General features: G+C 38.7%; 1 protein-coding gene across 3 annotated transcripts in view; it reads right to left on the bottom strand.

The window, feature by feature from the left end:
• LRMDA (leucine rich melanocyte differentiation associated) overlaps positions 1-19234 on the bottom strand; it is a 1046803-nt gene that overhangs the window by 244163 nt on the left and 783406 nt on the right. The gene's annotated exons all lie outside the window — the stretch shown is intronic.

The raw sequence follows: 19234 nt of genomic DNA, 5'->3' as shown, positions 1-19234 counted from the left end.
AGCTATATATCTGTAATCACCTATATGACACCTCTAAGGAAATACTGAAGAGTAAAAGTCTAAAATGATAGCAGTACAAAACATGAGATCCCATTTGTATAATTCTTCACATTTTTCTAAGTGTGTCAACAAAATTACCTTTTCGGTCACCTTACAAATCCCACAAGCAATAGCAAGCAAGTGTTGTGCTCTCATTTAAAGTACTTGGAGCTAGAGACATATGAAAATACTTGCCTCAAGATACACAGTGATAGGGGCATCTGGGTGGCTCAGTCGGGTAAGCATCTGACTTTTTGGCTCAGGTCGAGATCTCAGGGTGGTGAGGTCAAGCCCCATGATGAGCTCCATGCTCAGCAGGGAGTCTGAGATTTTTCTCTCTCCCTTTCCTTCTCTTTCCCCCTCAACACTCTCTCTCAAACAAATAAACAAACAAACACAGGGATAGAAACACAGACTATTGTCCCAAATCTCCAAGCACAGCTGTCCCAATTCTTTGACTTCCAACATTTTAGAGTGGACTTTTGTTTGATGAGGTGGCCTAACCATGTTTAGTAATGTCTGGGCCGGCTTGATGCCGTTGGGACAGAGAGCATGGAACCTGTCTATATTAACTGTGCAATGATGAATTCACAAGCCGACGGTCAAGCAGGGCTTTCTGATGTCAGTCAAAGCAGGAATGTGAAAGAAACATCAGCTGAATCTACCTACAATGCAGGAACAACAGAAGTGCATGCATTAAGAGTCATAAAGTGACATCATGGGCACTTGTCACCAGGAACACTATTTGTTGATAAAAATGGAAGTAGAGCCTATCATTAATTCATCAGTCTACTCAATCTTCATTGCAAACAAATATACACAGATTTGCCATTACATTCCCAGCTACAACATGAATAAAGACACTGCACATCCAGCAACATTTCAAGCAAATGACCCATTATAAGGCAACAATTTGACCTGAAGCCACTCTGCCAGGACCCCTGGGACTGGAAGCATTATTGGGAAAAAAGCTGATAGGATCCTAAAGATCTGGGTTCCAGGCTCTGCCCTGCTGCCTCTCTAGCCAGCAGACTTGGTTGGGCGAGTCGCCTTACGGCTCTGAGCCCTCCTTTTCACCTTAGCAAAGCGTGGTTATAAATATCCCCTTTAATTCCTTCAGTGATTGCTATGAAAATTAAGTGGGACACTGCACTTGAAGGCTGCACACGTGTCATACAAACAGGAGAAACTAAAATGCAGTCTTATCTCTGTGACTGTTTAATGCAGGTTTCTGGGCAACCTCATGTTGACCTCTCCTGGCCTGCGCCAGATAATTTAGTGCCACTATCATCATTAATAAACATCTACTGGAGGCCTGCTACGGGCTTAATTACAAATTGGCATGTATGGTTCATGGATATTTTCATGTGTATACCTCTGGTCTTCTTTACCCAATTGTATGCTCATCCACAGGCAAGAACCTGTACACATGCAGGCATATATCTGAATATACACCTTAGCTCAGTAAAACAAAGAGTACATAATAAACTCCTAATAAAAAGGTAACTTGCTCATCTTAGAAACCAATCAAAGCTAGAGAAGTAGAAGGGTGGTAAAATAAATAGAAATAAATGGAGAAATAAAATGAAACTCTTCCTTATGGAAAATCTTAAGACTTGTTTTTAAGGGATGGGCACAATAGCAGCACTCCCCTCTGTAATCTCATATAAAAGGATGTTGAAATACAAAAAAAATACCTACCAAGGGTCTTAATCAAGCTATTCCACTTAAGAGCATTAATGCTAAGTATGCAAACGTTCACCTGACTGATCATTAAGGTATCAAGAACTAATTTTCCTCCTTTTAAGAGCTTATATGTCACATCCCACCCCTTGGGCCTTCCAGAAATGCATTTAAATGCCTAACTGGGAGAAAGAAAAAGCATTCCAGACAGCCAGGTGTTAGTGATTCAGCCATTAAAACTTCAGTTATAAAATATCCCCCACAATTGTAAAACATTTCAGTCATTAGAAGATCATAAATAGATTAAGATGACATTTTAAATTATTATGACACCATGTGTATAAAATGTACATTGTTCATCACAATACCCCAGATGACTGTGACTCCGATTATCTGAAGTTAAAGATAAAGTGCATGTGTTATTTACTTTGAGATCCAAAAGTAAAAGACAGGGAGGGAGGAAGGTAGAAAAAGCAGATAACCAAGTGGAAATTGTGAATGCCACATCCCTCCTGAGGCAGAGAAAGACTTTAGGTTCATTTTGCAATAACACTCATTTGCGGCTCCTTGAGAAAAAAAATAAATAAATCCTGTTTCGTTTTTAGAGGATCAGGCTAGAAGATAAAAGAAAGTAACCCCAAAATCTAGAATTTTGAAACTATCACCTAAAATGTCATGGTTCCTGCTCTTCTTTGAGCTAAATGAAAGGTTATAATTAGAGTTCAATATTGATTTATGTCTAAAACTAGGATAATAGTTCATGACTCTTTTTCCATGTCACACATACCCACAACTACCCCTCAACGCCAACTCATCTCTCATATTTGCACTACATACTAAATGTGCAAAGCATGTCTCCTCCTTGAAGGTATGGCTTCCCTTTTCAGGGAGTGTGGCAGCTTGCTCTAAAGAAGAGAAGTCCACCTAACCACCGTCATCAGAAGAGAGGACAGAGTCCCAGATGACCATTTCATGCAGAAGACAAAGAAACCTAAATTTCATAATTACTTATAAAATAGTCATAAAAATCAATAATATAAATATTTCAGTCTTACTTGCAAACCCATGTTTTGCAGCGAACTCTTACCAAGGAAGCAAATTCCTCTTAGGATTTAAGTTAAGTATTTTAGGAAATATGTGCTAGGGCTAATGTACCTAACTTAAATCTATACCAGCTGACTCACATGAAGGATTAGGCTCATTAATGAGATTGTAATAGGTCGTCAGCAAGTTTGGGAGTATTCAGGACACCCTATAATTATGTATGTGATTCTGCTATGTCCATTGGTAACGCCTTCTGCCAAGTTGGCAGAGGTAGATATGTGTGGATATGGATCTAAGCATACAGTTAACAATGGCTACAATTTAATATTGTCCTAAGAATTTTTTTAAATGTTATTAGGACAAGGAAAATGAAAATGGCAAGGCATAAGAAAACCCAATATAAATATTCCCCTTCAAAATTCTTCTCTCAGAATCAATCTATGAAATTTCCCCAATTCCTTCCTAGATTATCCTGTTCTTTGGAATGATTGTTCTCAAAGAGTATTCAAAACCTAAGACATGAGATCAATAATGTGGACCCATCAGATGCTCCAAAAGGATCATGTTAATAAACATAATTAAAGGTCCATTCATTGGGACAATTATTCATCTATTCCAGCTTGTTGGTCCAGGCAGCACTTTGAAAAATAACCACCAGATGTTTTGTAGATTAAGGGAATTAGAAGACATCAGATCCAACACTTTGTGAAAACTGGACTGAATCTACTAAAATACCTTCTGTAATAAGGAGACAAGACACTGTACTCTATTAGGGGAGGAGTTGAAATCTACCTCCTTGTAACACCACGCAGAGTAAGGCAATTCCATTTCCATAGAGCCCTTTACATGTTTTCCTTATTATAAACATTCAAGAGGAGATGTTAAAAAAAGAGAAAAAAAATACTGTGTAAATAGTCATAAAAGAAGGTGACCTCACATTCTCCAAGGCGGATTCTGCCACTCTGATGGTTTGGCATGAATGGCTTAGACCATCACAAAGAGACGGACTGTTTTTCTGTCTGTATATCTTAAAGGCTTGGGAATAGAAAATGACTTAAGAAAGCCTGTGTCCAGATTTTGTTTATTTTCTCCTAATTACCCCTTTATTGAGGAAGGCTACAGAAACACCCACTTCCCCACTATAGAGGCCAAATTCTCCCCATTGTGGGGAAGGATCCCACAATGGTCTTGAAGTTTATACAAGTCTTTCCACCATTATACCCCTCTCCTTTAGCATGGACAAACCATTAGTAAATAATTCATTCTCAATAACTGAACACAACCTTGCTGAATGTCCATCTTATTAAATATCTTTTATGTTTGTGCTGATAACGGCCTCCTTGTTGGAGAAAATCTATGCTTATATGAGAGCCTAATGGACAGAGAACATGCCTTCATTTGTTTTTCATGGAGGATGGCCCATCACCATATTTCCTGATTGACTCCGGCTTTATACATCTCAAGTGTTTTTTTTTTTTTTTTTTTCCCAGAATGTCTTTCTATCTAATACACAAGGGAATACACCTTTATCCAAAACAGAGATTGCCTAGTAAGAGCCAGAGTATCTTCCTATATTGTAGTAACGTGGGTTTGGGGGTGGGCAAATCTGGTCAAAAAATTTTAGAAGTTTATAAAGAGTTCTACCCAAATGAATGGACTGGAAATTACATCAGGAGGCTGAGCTCTTTGAACCTGTCTTGATTCAGGGCTGATTTTCTGGGTGTTTCTCCTTTTTCTAATACAAAACTAATCCTAAACCATTAATTCTGCCACAGCAAGGAAATTCAAATGGAATTAAAGTCCATATAGATCTGGCAGGCCTGGTTGTGTCTGGGGTTCCTCCAGAGGAGATTTACTTGCTGATCTTATTATAGAGCTCAGAGAGCAGAATTTTAGTTTTAGCAATGACGTTTTCCTCCCTTGGAAATGAGTTAACAATGGTGTCACCAGAGAATGTTTATGAACACAATGCTAAAAAGCAGATCAAACAAAACACATTTTATTTCTGCTGACTAAGAATGTATTACCTTTCCTAACAGGGGCAGGCTGGCACGATCTTATTTTAATAAATATTTTTGCTGTTGTTATTAAATGTTCATTACTTCAGAAGATCCCAAAGAATCTACAGGATCTCTGTCCTTAGAGCACTTCTGTTGAGCATCTTAGATTAAGATAACTAAATCCATAACGCATGGCACAATACGCCAGGTTACATGAGGGTAGCATCTAAGTAGGTTCTCAAAGAATTCAGAACAGGAGGGCACCTGGGTGGCTCAGTTGGTTAAGTATCTGCCCTTAGCTCAGGTCATGATCCCGGTGTCCTCAGATTGAGCCCCGCATTGGGCTCCATGCTCAGCAGGAAGCCTGCTTCTCCCTCTCCCTCTGCCTCTGCCTGCCACTCTGCCTACTGGTGCTCTATCTTGCTGTCAAGTAAATAAATTAAATTTAAAAAGAAAAAAGAATTCAGAACAGGGTCTTTATGGAATCCAGAGAATCTAGCAGCTGAGCAGGAGTTCCTATAAAGATGGACTTTGGTCTAAGCTTTGAACAAAGATGAGTTTGGACAGAGATCTGGGGGACAGGACTAAAATCATATGAATGAAGTAGGTCTTAAACACACCTGTGTGCTGGGAGTTCCCTCTGCTGAAGTAGCTACTCACTCTGGAGTAGGAGTAGGTGGCAGAGGGCCTAACGCTCTTTGGAGCTGGTCTCACCCTTCACTGCAGCTTACCCCACCCTCACTCTGGTCTCTCAACAGAGCTGCCAAGAAATTCAACATACTGTTACCTCTTAGATCGAAAACGACTGCCAACACCCTCATTTAAGAAATGTGGGGGAGAAGAAAGGTGGAAAAACTGAGGCCCAAAGACAAGAAATGTCCAAGCCCAAGGTCACTAGGCTGGTTAATGGTCAGGCAGGGTTTAGAATCCATTCATCCAAATTCCAGCCCATTGTGACTTCTCCTACCCCACATGGGCCTTTGCTGCTCAGGCTGGCAAATTAGGCATCTTAAATTATACGATATGCATCTAATAAAGAATCGCTGGTGGGGAAGTCTTCGTTGTCTTTTCATCTTCCACACTGTGTCAAATACCGATGTTTATAGAATGATGGAAGAACTGGCATCAGGAAACGTATGCTGTGGCAACTCTTTGAATATAGGCCAGAAAGAGAATAAAAAGCCTGGGGTGACCTACCTCACATCTACATTGCTTCCCCAATTAACTCCAACAGACTTTGTCTAGGATGAAATGATTTAGTCTCAACGCAAGGTCAGTCCCACATAACCAGAATAAAGATTGCCGAATATGCTTATTTGAGCTGAATTACATTTGGTAGTTTAATAATATGAATTTACTGCCTTTTCAAGAGGGACTCCAGCACTGGGGAGAACTTTAAAATGTATCACACTTAAAACATAAAATTAAATTCAATTAACTTTTATTGGGAGGCTAATACACTAGTACCCTAGAGGGAGAGACGAAGCTCTCAGCTTTCCCAAGATTTTCAAGCCATGTCCCTGGAATCCCAGCCAAAGATACTGGCCTGACTCACCCTCTCATAAAGAGCTTCATGGGTGAGTTTAACATCTGTACTCAGTGGACAGGACCATGACTATAAGTCTCCAGCTAAAAGACTCTCAGAGGCATAAAACCTGGAATAATAAACAGACAGAAAATACTACCCAACTATCAAATAAAAGACAAAAGCTGACACAGGGATGGAAGCACGAGAGGGTCCCAGAAACCATATGCTCTTCATTAAACTTTCCTATCTTTGTGCTATCACTATAGAGGTTCCCCTATTTTTAAAATATATTTGGCACAATTAAGCATTCACTGTGACTTATTAGAGATTAAGCCAAGACTGTCCCCATTGTTCCCCTTAATGCACAGATACAGTTGGAATTTGTAGACAAGAAGACAATAATTCCTGCATAGAGAACAAGTTGTGCTTTCAGGTTGGGCTATGGAGGAAACTGGATTCTGAACAGACTGAACACCTATATGCTGAGAAGAGCATGAAGTTGTCTCACTTACCCACAGGCGAAGTACTGTGCTAAGCACTGGTGATTCACAGGTAAATAAAACAATGATCACTGCCCTTATGGTACAAAAAGAATGGGAATAATATAGAAATGAAAAAGGACCCTCCCCCCACAAACAAAGAAAACCCAATATCTCATTAAAGTCAGGGTCAAATTCTGTACAGAGCTGGTTGGAATCTGTTTAAGACTGTATTCATCTCCTTTTGCTGCTGTGACAAATGAGCCCAAACTCATTGGCTTCTACAACATGAGTCTATAAGCTCATAGTTCTGGTGGGCAGAAGGCTGACATGAGTTCTACTACACAGGAAAGCAGTCAGCAAGGCAGTCTCCTTCTAGAGGCTCTAAGGAGACAATCCGGGTCTTTGCCTGTTTTAGCTTCTCATGGGTGTCTTGCCTACGAGCTTTCTTCCTTGTCCTGTGTCCCCCTCCCCGCACCTTCCAAGTGCTTCCCTCCAATCCCTGCTTCCTTTCATACCACTTCCTCCACTGACCCTGACATCCACCTCTCAATTCCCTCCCATAAGGACTACCTCAGACCACATGAAATCCAGGGTAATCTCTCTTTCACAAGACCCATAACTTAATCACATCTGCCAAGTCTCCTTTGCCATGTAAGGTAACATTCACAGGTTCTGGGGATTGGGACATGGTCACACTTGGGTGACTACTTTTCAGCCAACCACAAAGACCAACTGTAATACCCCAAATTGTAGGGAAATAGGAATGATCTGAGCTCTTGGGAATATGACCGGTAAGCAGAGAAGTGATATTCTCTGCTTAATAATATTCATAATCCTATGATACCTGGGTGGCTCTGTTGGTTAAGCGACTACCTTCAGTTCAGGTCATGATCCCAGGGTCCTGGGAGTGAGCCCTGCATCCAGCTCCCTGCTTCTTCCTCTTTCTCTGTTCCTCTTCCTGATCGTGCTTGCATACTCTTTCTAATAAATAAATTCAAAAGATAATAATATTCATGTACTCTACCAGAGGGCAGTGAAAACCAGTGGTTAAGAACATGGGCTTTGGAGTAAAATACACTATGCTTTCAGAACAGTTCAACTCAATACCTGAGGATGAATACAGTCAAGTTAACCTCTCTAAACCGCACTTTCCTTATTCCCAAAATGGAGAGCCCAATAGTACTCATTTTGCACGTTTGTTATGAGGGTAAGATGATACATATAAAGCACTTACTGTGGCATGCACTAAGCACTCCATGAAAGTTATTATTGTGTAGTTATTACTTATTAAATCACCGGCCACCCAGCCTGGACTTGAACCTGTGGCTGGGTATTTTGGAGGACTCCATCAGCACAGATAAGGGAAATTCTCAGAATGCTCTTTCCCTACTTAAAATCCAGTTTGTCCTGGGAGCCTTTGTTTTATACACCTTCTCCGTTTCCCAGCTAGAAGTACTGCCCACACCCCTCTCCCTCTGACCTTCAATAGTGTATCTAGCACCCATTTAAGAATACCACATTATGTCTTGCCACTTCTAGTTTGTTATTTTATTGGTAAGCACCACATGTAGATTACAAACTGCTTGAGGGCAGAGATTTGAAGGGAGGGGCTATCCTAGTACTTAGCACAGAGATGTGTCCACGGTATATAATCAATGAAATGGTTAAATAAACTGATAATAGTTTATTTCTCATAAATCTGCAGGGGAAACACAATTCCACATTTCAGAATGAAGGGGAGCCAGCCGTAAGCTGCAACCTTCAAGTCAAGCTTCCTAAACCAGTTTAATTCTCACTCCCTTCAGCATTATGTACTCAGAGTTGCCCTATATCCCTGGATGATGAAGGTCCCTCTCCCTTCGGTTATACGGCAAGAAGTTCAAGTATCAGCTGCACGCCAGTGGAAAACAGGAAACAGACTTGTCTTTGGACAAAGAAATGAACAAAGAGCACACCCCAGTCAAAGCCAGTTTGAACCAGTCTGGGCTGCTCTGAAATCCTCCCAGCCCCTCTCCTAAGCTGGCACAAAGACAAGAAGAACATCATGGACTCCCATCTTTGGCCTTCTAACCAGGAAAGGACTCGTGAAGGTGAATGGTTTGCAGACGAAGGGGATATAAAAGAGACAAAACCAGGATAAAAATTAAATAAAAAGTAGCTGTCTTAAACTGTAATTGCAGTCCTCTGCTGAGCACGCTTGCAGATATATAAATGTGATTTACCATCAGCTTGCAACTACAAATCAGGTCTTGAGAAACACTTGTGCTATGAAATTGTTTAATCTCATCAAGCTCTGCTTTCACAGCAAGCCATAAATCACAAAGTCTTTGTTATCATAGACCTCCACCAGCGCCTCTCTGGCAGGCTATGGATCGTGGGTATATATAATCTTGACTGCACAAACACTGGGGTCGGCGCAGGCTGAAATACTTTCATAATAGCCACTGTGCAGCTGGTGGAACACAAGCCTATGATGGATATCTCATTTCCTACAGTCGGCATCTATTTCGAGCAAATTATTACCACATAAATTTCTTGTCAACAGAAACGGCCAATTAATTAAGTTAAAAATTTACTTGTGATCACATCTACAAACCAAATAGAACTGCAAGGCAATTTTCCAGTTACTGAATATACTGCAGGTCAGTTTAATGAATAATTTTTAACTTTGTCATAAACTCAAAGACAGGCTAATATCTCCAGAAACCTGAATGGGGACCAGCTGCCGACAGATTTACACAAAATATATTTATGTGGAATTTGATTGCTGACATCTGGGGACAGAAATAAACTTTCTATAATTACAGAGGCATCTTTGCCATATATATATATATGAATTTCTTTCACCAAAAAATGCAAATCTGTCCCGAGGAAGTGTATTTACATTTTCAGATAGGGCTGCAGTGGGGTGGATGGCTCTTAGAAAAACCATTGCATGAAATTCCTATGCTAGTGATGGGTTCTTTATCATGGGAGAAGACAATAACAAGCAAAGGCCTGTTTATCACTGTCCCCCAACTTCCACACCCAAAAAATCAGGATGCTTTCTCTCTTTGTAAGCCCTGTAAGCCACTCAGCCCATGTCCCAGAGTGAAGGTAGAGGCGGGAGGATTTAAAGCTCTATTAGGTGGGGCAGACTGACAAAGCTTTCTCTTAGGGTTTTATGCATATAGAACAGATCTACATGGAAATGAGGCCAGCAGAGGGCCCTTCATAATTCCTGCTCTAACCCTAACTCTGAGCTAAAGAAAATCCATGAGTCCAGGTCATTTCCCAGGTAAGTATAAAGGATATGGATTTGGGGAACACATGAGATATGAGTGCTAACAGTGATTTACTCAACCAGCCACCCATTGGATATAGGATTATGATTTCCTTTAGACTCATCATCTATCCCTAATGCAAAGGACATTCAAGGTCCCTCCAATTATAGCCCTGGTCTATCTAAGAATTTCATTGCTCCTTATTCCCAACCCATCATTGCTAAACAATCAAGCTAGACCATTTGGTGTTACTAACACATGCTCTTCACTTCTGTACTTCTGTGACTTCACTCCTACAGAGGATATTTAAGACACTTGCCAAATACTTCCATGTACCAAATTTATATCTAAGATGATCATCATGGCTCTTCTTCAACCTAGAAAAGATCTCTGCTCTCTAACAGTACTTTTCTTCCTACACAAACCTTCAGAACAAATCATTCTACCCTGGATAGAATGAGCTGTAGTGAGTTCCCAGTCCCTAAAGTGTTCAAGAAGACACAAGACAACCACTTGGTGGGGATGTTGTAATGGGGATCCTATGTGTGTTGGACTCAGTAACCATCAATACTTCCCAAGACTGGGAGCCTCAATTCTAGGATGGTTATTTGTGTCCTTGTCAGTAAGCTTCCTGAAGGCAGGGTTCATCTCATTCAATGTCACAGTTTTCCCAGTACTTTAAAAAAGAAGGGGGGAAAAAGTAGATCCTCCTTTAAAAAAAAGTTTTTACAGACGATTTCATGAAAATTTTCTCATACTTGCATTCAACACAATACCGCACCATTATCACTAACACGAAAAACAATGATTGTGGCTTATTATGTTACGGAGATTTATTTTAATTCTGAGAATTCCAGGAGGTAGATTACTTCTGTCTCAGATCAATTTTAATCAAGGAAAACAAGTCACACAATGAGCTCATAGTACACCCTTAATAAGCAGGGCCAAATAAATGAATGACCAATGTACAAAATGCAAAATAAGATAGAAAATAAATGTTAAATACATAGAATGGATAATTTCCAATGTCAGAGGGGACACTGCAAAAAGTTTTGAGAGTCTCAGAAATGGAAGTTGACCCAGAGGTAATCCCATATGATTGTGCATTCAACCACTGTGGAAACCAAACCCTCCACTACCAAGGGTGGAATGGCTTGCCCAAGGTCACCAAACTAGAAGGTGGCCAAAAAGGAATGGTACCCAGCTATCCTAAATACCTGCCCATCTTTCCAGCACAACCCAGACCCATAATCCATTGTACCCCATAATCACTTTTCTTTTCTTTCTTTCTTTTTCTTTCTAGTTAATTCCATGTGCCTTGGATCAAATTATAGCATCCTTTGCCTGGTTCAGGACTTGGCTCCCTATGTCTCTAGATTCTCTGACAAGACAACATGTTTCAAAATATCCTTTTGAAAATGATCTTAACTATGGGGACATTGCCTAAACATCTAATATGACCAATCATCTACTCTGGATCTCCCATATATGAAAGTATCTCTCCACCACATACACACCCCCAAATAAGGGTTAAATGCTCAAGTTGGCCAGAGTCAAATCTTGGATCAACCATTTACTAGTTGTGGCCTTGGGCTGGTTAGTTAACGTGCCAGTGCCTCAGTTTCTTTGTCTATAAATGGATCTAAAGTAGTATCAATTTCATAGTGTTGTTATGAGCACTAAATTAGATAATGTAACACTTTTAAAACAATGTCCATAAGAAGTACTTATTAACTTTATAATCCTTAGCCTGTATCAACTTTTGGCACAGTAAATCTCTTATTCTTATCGAAGCTCTATAAGCTTTGTATCTTTTCAAGTGTCCTGAATTTACTTTACAGAAGTTTCATGGAAGTTTCATTATTAACAGTAAAACAATGATGGGGAGGTGGACAATGATGATAGCAGATAACATTCTTTATCTATATTCTATCCCAGGCCCTGCTGTAAACACATTACATTCATTATCAATAGCCCTAGGAGGCAAATATTCTTATTCTCTTCAAATTACAGATGTGACCCACAAAGGTTAAATAACTTATCCAAGGTCATCCACGTATAATTGGTCGTGCTCCTGCAATTTATGGTTACCGTATTTGATCAGCAACTCCATACCACTGAATTTATCCCATGTATAATACTATTAATATTGCTCATGCCCTCCTCTGTTCTCCATTTTTCTCAAACAGTTTTAATCATTATTCCTTTCCTCAAGGACCTTACAGCTAAAACAAGGAAATAGGATAAAGGCATGCAAAAATCACATCCAAATAAAAAATTCAAACTTGTTCAAACCTGTCCAGTTCCATCATACCTACTTCTCTCCAGTTGGTCATAATAGTTTTTGAGAGCATATATAACCATAGCGCCAAATCACTGTTTAAATATTTCAGGAAAAATAAAAGAATAGTCTAGGGAAAATCAATTAGCTTGTGAGTTCAAACTTGGAACACACGGTACTGATTTTTAGAAAAAGAGGGCAGGCCAGGGAGGTTCTGCAGAAGAGCTTCTGTGAAATTAGAGTTGGGATTTCTGTAAAAGACAGAAATCTTTTATCATGGAAACAATGGACAAAAACATCAGGGAATTACCTATATGATGTCTGAGTGCTATTAACAAAGGCAGGTAATAGACTATGGTGAATCACTGCTGACTGTCAGATTATCTTGTTGAGGATCACTGCTGTCAGAGTGTCAAGGTCAGGATAAGACACTGGAACAAAGCAAAAGTGAAGAAAGCTTGTACCCAAGCCGACCTGCTGACCGTTAGTGGTACAGGTGAAATGATGACTATATTATGGTCTTCTACATGTAGAATACTTCATTGTTTATAAAGCACTTTCACAGTCATTATCTTATTGTGTTTTTAAAGAATTTCCTGTGGAAGATTTGGTAATGAACCAAACTTGCAGAGGAAAACTTCACTTTCAGGAGCACATTTCCACAGTTTAAGAAAAGATACCTATTTTGAATTGAGTATCCCACATAAGAACAGATAAACACGGGAATGATGATTTATTAATTAAGTATGCATCTCAGATACTATCCTAAGGAAACAAATTAATACACAAGTCTCTACATTCAAAGAGCCCTCAGGCTAGATGAGAGAAGAATGCACATACACTGTAAAGATCACAATTACTACTACGCATGGTACAAAAGCGAGGCACAGTAATTGTGCTGAATTCTAGATGAGCAGAAATGATTTCTAGGTGAAACACTGAAGAAAGCACTATAAAAGATGGAGGATTTGAGCTGGGCCTTCAAGAATCCTTAGAATTTGAAAAGTCAGGAGGGAAAAAAGTGAGGCTACATAGACAGCATACATATAAACCTATGCTTATTAATTTTCATACTTAAAAAAATTCTTGAATTTCTTATAAAATTGTGCTATAGAAATTCCTCCCCTTATACACAGTAAAATAAAAAGAAACTAGTAAAAACATCAAAACACATAAATAGAGAAACTAAACAAGGTCGGGGATATAAACTAACACAATAAGATTTCAAAATTGGAATTTCATGAAAGAGACAGAGATGCTTTGGTAGAGGCATACACGACTCATTTCCACACAACGCTTTCAGTCTCCACTAATCATACAGGGAAATCCACAAAATCCTATGAATTCTCATGAATGCTGTCAAGTCTAAAGAGAAGCAGACTGCATATAGGCATTCTTATCTCCTCTTTCTAAATAATTAATTAAATAAATACTAGGAAAAACAAGTGAAACACAGAAGATTAACAAGTGAGCAGACTTTCAAGGGTGTGAAGATGACAAGTCACATGGTGAACTAGAGAAGTAACACAGACTCCCAAGAAAACCTTGATGGAAGACATTTCACACAATGTCACATAAGAGAACTGAGGCTGAGTTTGACAAGGGTCACACTGTCCCTCGGCAGACCTAGTCTCCTCGCACGTCATTTCTAAAGTGATAAAACATGGAATACTTCTCAGACTGAACTCTGAGGGTAAAAGAAACTGGTTTTGTATAAGATGGAAAGATAATTAAGAAGCCATCCATTGCAGGGATAACTGGGTGGCTCAGTCAGTTAAGCATCCAACTCTTGAAATCAACTCAGGTCATTATCTCAAGGTCATGAGACTGAGCCCTGTGTTGGGCTCTGTGCTGAGCGTGGAGCCTGCTTAAGATTCTCTCCGCCTCCTCCTCTCTTCCCCTCCCCCATCCATACCCTCATTCATGTGCATGTGCTCTCTCTCACTCTTAAAAAAAAAAAAAAGAAGAAGAAGCTATCCATTGCATATTTTCAGGACCACTCAAACATTATCAGAAGGAAAAGAAATAGCATGGCAAACACACAGGCCTGCTCAAAATAATAACAACAAGACCAGGAAAGGGAAGACAGAAGCATATCATGCAAAAGACAAAGAACCCAACATCTCAAGGACCAGGAAAAATATCATAATAGCTTTATGCTATAAAACAATTTAATGAGAACAAGACTTTAATAAAAGAGGGGCTCAACTGAATGTAATTCAACTGAACAACCATTCTGCCCAATACACCCTACCTCTTCCACTGATTACAACTAAAAACTCTGCATAAAATACCTGATGATCCTGAGGAGTAAACAAAGGCCGGTGTGTTGTGGAGAAGCTACCTATCAACATGTGAATTTCCAGGTTTCACTTTTTTTCTTGTGACTGTTCCCAGCAGCAATTTCCACAAGCCACGGGATCAAGCAGCAATAGGGGAAGCTAAATCTCTGCTTCCTATTTCTACCTTCAATTCCTGAGCTTAAGAGGTGAGAAAGGCTCTTTAAGGATTGGAAGGCATAAAAGGAATTTCAAGGTGGAAAGAGTATAGAAGGGAAACTTCTAATTCCGTATACAAAACCACACATTTCTGACTCACTTCTGAGTTCTGCATATGAAGGACATATCTAAAACATTTTAGTAAAGCTCTGAGAAGCTAATTAAGACTGTAAACCACCACACATGTTCCATACTCGCTCCTGAGTGTTCTTTGCACAAAATGAATCAAAGAAGGATGGCGAAGGTTTTGGCAAGTGAACGGGATTGGAACCCACACAAGGCGAAGCACAATCTGTGCTCTGAAAGTAATGAGGCTGATTTTCTGCTAAAACAAAGAGAAATCAACATTGTTCTTCGGGTTATAACACAGCCCAAAATCAAATAAATATAATGTTCAAAATGTCCAAGATACAATACAAAAGTTATTCAGTATACAAAGAAGTAGGAAAATGTGACCAATACTGAAGGGAAAAGACAATCAGTAGGTACCAACTCAAGATGGCCTAGTTGTTGGAATTATCAAATAAAGACTTCCAAGCTGCTATTAAAAACATGCTTCAAGAAGTAAAGTTAAACAAGACTGAAATTAGTGGAAAAGTAGTTCTCAAGAGAGAAACAGAAAATATTAAAACAATTGGAAATTTTGGAACTGGGAAATGTACTTTGTGAAATAAAACACTCATTGGCTGATATCAACAACAGAATAGAGATAATGGAGGAAAGATGCAGCAACCTTGAAGATAAAGGAAAATAAATTACCCACTGGGGCACCAGGGTAGCTAGAGTGGGTTAAGCATCTGCCTTTGGCTCAGGTCATGATCTCAGGTTGCTAGGATCAAGTCCCACATGGGGCTCCCTACTCTGCAGGGAGTCTGCTTCTCTTCCCTCTGCCCCTATTTGTATGCTCTCTCTCTCACTCGCTCACTCACTCTCTCCAATAATAAATAAAATCTTTTCAAAAAGGGAAAAAAAATAAAATAAATTATCCAGGCTGAAAACCAGAAACAAAACGGAAACAAAACAAAAAGAATCTTAAGAACCCATGGGACAATACCAAAAGGTCTAACACATGCATCACTGCAATAACATAAAGGAAGAAGAGATTGTGCAGAAAACATTTGAAAGAATGTGGAAAAACTTAACAAAATGGGTGAAAATTTAACATGTTCAAGAATCCTGGCCAACTCCTGATAGGATAAACCCAAAAACAATTTTTTGAATGGACTGAAAAAGAAAACTTAAGGAAATAAAACCATATCATTCAGAACTAAAAAGCAATTTGGAAAGATGAAAGAATAGAAAAGAGACACTAGAATTCAAATTACTGAGAGAGAGAAAAAAAAGATTGAGATGATCACAGTAGATGCACATGAAAAGAGACAAATTAAAGGTCTCAGCTAATACTCATGGAAAAATAAAGATGCTGGGGGTGCTTGAGTGGCTCAGTCAGTTAAGCATCTGCCTTCAGCTCAGGTTATGATCCCAGGGTCCTGGGATAGAGTCCCACATCTGGTTCCCTGTTCAGTGGGGAGCCTGCTTCTGCTTCCCCTTCTGCCTCTTCGTCTGCTCATTCTCTTTCTCTCTCTCAAATAAATAACATCTTTTTAATTTTTTAAAAATTAAAATAAATAACTTCTTTTTAAAAAAAAAACATCAAATAAATAACGTCTTTTTAAAAAATTAAAAAGATGTTATTTATATCCCTAAAAAATAGAATAGAAAACATACTAAAATATATTTTAAATAAATACTTAATATATTTGTAGAGACTACAAAAAAGTCTCTAAAATGAAGAAAAAGAAACTGTACATCAAGAGAACTTACCAGGTTTCATGAAAATAATATATAAAATGATCCACGGTTAGATGAATCTTAAGGAAGCTAATGAATTCAAAGAAAAAAAGAGTTTACAGACAGCCAAGTAGAAGAATCACATACAAGGAGGAAAAATCAAACCAACAGTATACTGACCCAGAATTACATTTAATGCCAGGAGAAAATGAAGAAATATTTATGGAATTATTATTTAAAACAGCGTACATCCTAAAAATATTATACCCAACTCATATGTCATTCAAATATAACAGAAACACAGAACTTAAAGAATCCAGGAATTGTATGCCCTTTATAAAAAATGTGATGAGAAGAAAATCGAGACAATTAGAGTTTAACAATTTAGGAATGAAAAGCTATGATCACAAAAACGGGTAATAAGGCCCAAGTTCACTTAAATATAGAATCAATACTAAACAGAGATGGAAAACACTCTTACAAATGTTGTTACAATTGTCACTGACAGTGTAAAGATAAGGTAACTAACAAAAATTGAAAGGTATGGGGAGTGGTAGGAGAAGCTCTAATGTTCATCCTTCAAAGCAGAGAATCAGAGATCTTGTCCAAAATTGACACATATAAAGAAATAACTTCTCCAATTTCAAAACATGCATACTCTCTTTTTCTCCCAGTAGAGTAATTGTCAATTCTATTTTTATAAAGTAGGAGTGTTCCATCATTCCCTCTTTCTGTACATAGCCAAGCTGCTGTCACAAAGATAAAGTCTGTTCTAACTAAACAAGTTCTATGGTGCTATGTTCTAACTAAACAAGATAATTATCTAGAAAGAACAAGCACTTTTGGAGTGTACAAAGTTTTCTACCTGACCTTTCAAGGACACATGCACACAAACACACACACGTACTCTTAATGTATGTCTCTGAATTACTTATTCCCAAGAAGTGGTTGTACTCCTGTAGACCTAGTCACTTTTAAAATATCCCAACTGGCTTTTGAATGAACATATACAGATTATGCACCAGGCCCACTATAGCCAGATGATCTAATTTGATGTTATAAATGCCATTTCTCAACTCATTTCTTTAATTCGTCCAATTTATATGCAATAAGTTTAGCTAGGATTAACTAAAAAGAGGAAATATGTGAAAATGTATTTCTTTTCCTGGTGTGTTTTATTTTAAGATCTCCATAAAAGACGCATATAATGACTTATTCTAACACCTGAAACTTGTGATATTGAAACAGTTTATGAGACACTATGAATGAATCAGATACCATTAAAACAGTAGAGTTGGAATATCAAATAACAGTGATAAATGTCTTCAAATGTTCAGAAGTGTATATCTCACTTTATCTTAAAAAAGGTCATTTATATAAATCCATAAAAGCATATAAAAATACCTAAAGATAATAAAAATCACAACAGTAGAAGTACTTGTTGGACTTACTCTGTTAAGAACCTAACATGGATCATCTCATTTCATCTTGAAATGTCCCCATTAGTTAATGTCTTTTTCATTCCCCTCATCCAGGGATATTCTATGGGAAAAATACTGGAGAACATAGGACATGAGGCTCTGTGATTAGAACTCAGGATTCCTGAGACTTTCATCTCAAGTGAAGTTAGGTAGGAGTGATGAGATGCTGTCTTCTCGGGGGTTGGGGGTGGTGATAAAGGAAAACCAACAGTCCCTTCCTATTCATTCATGGGTCCCTCAGGCTGGGATAGAGACTTTAAGCATCTTAGCTTTTCTCACTGGATGACTCCAAGGGGAGGCCACATGAAGTTAGAGGTCCCCTCATTCACCCTGAATCAAGGTTCACTCTTCTGCTCCCCTAGATTAAACCCCCATTTTGTACACTTTAAGCTGGGTCAAGCACTTACGGAATTAATTAGGCAAAAATAATTTTAGTCCTAGAGCAAAAGTGCCTTTCAAAGTTCTGCTTTCAAAGTTCTGCTAACTCTACTTAGGTCTTCCTTTAGATTTTCCAGTATACATGTGATTGTGTGTATATCCACAACTAAGCAATTGTACAGGCCCTACTTTGTGTCTAGTGAACCCATAATTCTGGCCAAAACGAGATCACAGACTGACCAACAAGAACACGATAGTGAAGATCAATAATGCTAAAAGAGAACGTGTTTATTTAATCACTGACATTGAGAGCTTTCCTTTGCCAATAATTAGCAAAGGACTTGAAAGTTGAAAACTTCTGTTTCAACGGGAAAGCATGGAAATTTTTATAAGGCAGGAATTCTTGGTTATGTGTAGATCTGCAGAGAGCTTCTTCTAGAAGTCACTCTTGACGTAGCCTGGATGGCTTAGTGTTTAGCATGTGGGCAAAGGACAAGGGAAAAAGAGATGGCTATTCTTTCTTATGTGATTATTTCCACTGCACTTATCAAATCAATAAAAAGAATTATTATTATTGATGGAGACCTTACCACTGATTAACAGGTCAAGTTAATTGCTTCTGTGAGTTCACGCAACTCTTAAATGTATATTATGGCGTCAGTAAAGAGCAGGCAACTGCCCCCCAGTTTTGTGGACAGGATGTACAGTGGCATTGATTTCATTAGAGCTTTCAGATTGCAACCTGCAGTCCTTCCTGAGCCATTCT

This window comes from Mustela erminea, chromosome 14, assembly GCF_009829155.1.
Source record: "Mustela erminea isolate mMusErm1 chromosome 14, mMusErm1.Pri, whole genome shotgun sequence".
In the NCBI taxonomy this organism is placed as follows: domain Eukaryota; kingdom Metazoa; phylum Chordata; class Mammalia; order Carnivora; family Mustelidae; genus Mustela; species Mustela erminea.
Note: the sequence above shows the minus strand (reverse complement) of the source record. Positions and strands in the feature narration are given on the sequence as shown.